This window comes from Mus caroli, unplaced genomic scaffold (genome assembly GCF_978045245.1).
Source record: "Mus caroli unplaced genomic scaffold, Mus_caroli_1 scaffold_25, whole genome shotgun sequence".
Lineage (NCBI taxonomy): Eukaryota > Metazoa > Chordata > Mammalia > Rodentia > Muridae > Mus > Mus caroli.
Window position 1 is genome coordinate 7191056 of NW_028227280.1, and position 3074 is coordinate 7194129.

A 3074-nucleotide genomic window follows, 5' to 3' on the forward strand; every position below is an offset into this window, starting at 1 on the left:
ACTCATATACTATGTACTACACTGTGCATTTCGTGTAATGCGGGTTTTTCAGTAAATTCTAAGTTTTTCAGTGCAACTCACTCATATACTATGTACTACACTGTGTGTTTCTTATATTCTAAGTTTTTCAGTGCAACTCACTCATATACTATGTACTACACTGTGCGTTTCTTATATTCTAAGTTTTTCAGTGCAACTCACTCATATACTTTGTACTACACTGTGTGTTTCTTATATTCTAAGTTTTTCAGTGCAACTCACTCATATACTATGTACTACACTGTGCGTTTCTTAAATTCTAAGTTTTTCAGTGCAACTCACTCATATACTATGTACTACACTGTGCGTTTCTTATATTCTAAGTTTTTCAGTGCAACTCACTCATATACTATGTACTACACTGTGCGTTTCTTATATTCTAAGTTTTTCAGTGCAACTCACTCATATACTATGTACTACACTGTGCGTTTCTTATATTCTAAGTTTTTCAGTGCAACTCACTCATATACTATGTACTACACTGTGCGTTTCTTATATTCTAAGTTTTTCAGTGCAACTCACTCATATACTATGTACTACACTGTGCGTTTCTTATATTCTAAGTTTTTCAGTGCAACTCACTCATATACTATGTACTACACTGTGCGTTTCTTATATTCTAAGTTTTTCAGTGCAACTCACTCATATACTATGTACTACACTGTGCGTTTCTTATATTCTAAGTTTTTCAGTGCAACTCACTCATATATTATGTACTACACTGTGCGTTTCTTAAATTCTAAGTTTTTCAGTGCAACTCACTCATATACTATGTACTACACTGTGCGTTTCTTATATTCTAAGTTTTTCATCGCAACTCACTCATATACTATGTACTACACTGTGCGTTTTTTATATTCTAAGTTTTTCAGTGCAACTCACTCATATACTATGTACTACACTGTGCGTTTCTTATATTCTAAGTTTTTCAGTGCAACTCACTCATATACTATGTACTACACTGTGCGTTTCTTATATTCTAAGTTTTTCAGTGCAACTCACTCATATACTATGTACTACACTGTGCGTTTCTTATATTCTAAGTTTTTCAGTGCAACTCACTCATATACTATGTACTACACTGTGCGTTTCTTATATTCTAAGTTTTTCAGTGCAACTCACTCATATACTATGTACTACACTGTGCGTTTCTTAAATTCTAAGTTTTTCAGTGCAACTCACTCATACGTTTCTTATATTCTAAGTTTTTCAGTGCAACTCACTCATATACTATGTACTACACTGTGCGTTTCTCTAAATTCTAAGTTTTTCAGTGCAACTCACTCATATACTATGTACTACACTGTGCGTTTCTTATATTCTAAATTTTTCAGTGCAACTCACTCATATACTATGTACTACACTGTGCGTTTCTTATATTCTAAGTTTTTCAGTGCAACTCACTCATATACTATTACTACACTGTGCGTTTATTATATTCTAAGTTTTTCAGTGCAACTCACTCATATACTATTTACTACACTGTGCATTTCGTGTAATGCGGGTTTTTCAGTAAATTCTAAGTTTTTCAGTGCAACTCACTCATATACTATGTACTACACTGTGTGTTTCTTATATTCTAAGTTTTTCAGTGCAACTCACTCATATACTATGTACTACACTGTGCGTTTCTTATATTCTAAGTTTTTCAGTGCAACTCACTCATATACTATGTACTACACTGTGCGTTTCTTATATTCTAAGTTTTTCAGTGCAACTCACTCATATACTATGTACTACACTGTGCGTTTCTTATATTCTAAGTTTTTCAGTGCAACTCACTCATATACTATGTACTACACTGTGCGTTTCTTATATTCTAAGTTTTTCATCGCAACTCACTCATATACTATGTACTACACTGTGCGTTTCTTATATTCTAAGTTTTTCAGTGCAACTCACTCATATACTATGTACTACACTGTGCGTTTCTTATATTCTAAGTTTTTCAGTGCAACTCACTCATATACTATGTACTACACTGTGCGTTTCTTATATTCTAAGTTTTTCAGTGCAACTCACTCATATACTATGTACTACACTGTGCGTTTCTTATATTCTAAGTTTTTCAGTGCAACTCACTCATATATTATGTACTACACTGTGCGTTTCTTAAATTCTAAGTTTTTCAGTGCAACTCACTCATATACTATGTACTACACTGTGCGTTTCTTATATTCTAAGTTTTTCAGTGCAACTCACTCATATACTATGTACTACACTGTGCGTTTCTTATATTCTAAGTTTTTCATCGCAACTCACTCATATACTATGTACTACACTGTGCGTTTCTTATATTCTAAGTTTTTCAGTGCAACTCACTCATATACTATTTACTACACTGTGCGTTTCTTATATTCTAAGTTTTTCAGTGCAACTCACTCATATACTATGTACTACACTGTGCGTTTCTTATATTCTAAGTTTTTCAGTGCAACTCACTCATATACTATGTACTACACTGTGCGTTTCTTATATTCTAAGTTTTTCAGTGCAACTCACTCATATACTATGTACTACACTGTTCGTTTCTTATATTCTAAGTTTTTCAGTGCAACTCACTCATATACTATGTACTACACTGTGCGTTTCTTATATTCTAAGTTTTTCAGTGCAACTCACTCATATACTATGTACTACACTGTGCGTTTCTTATATTCTAAGTTTTTCAGTGCAACTCACTCATATACTATGTACTACACTGTGCGTTTCTTATATTCTAAGTTTTTCAGTGCAACTCACTCATATACTATGTACTACACTGTGCGTTTCTTATATTCTAAGTTTTTCAATGCAACTCACTCATATACTATGTACTACACTGTGCATTTCGTGTAATGCGGGTTTTTAGGTAAATTCTAAGTGTTTCAGTGCAACTCACTCATATACTATGTACTACACTGTGCGTTTCTTAAATTCTAAGTTTTTCAGTGCAACTCACTCATACGTTTCTTATATTCTAAGTTTTTCAGTGCAACTCACTCATATACTATGTACTACACTGTGCGTTTCTTATATTCTAAGTTTTTCAGTGC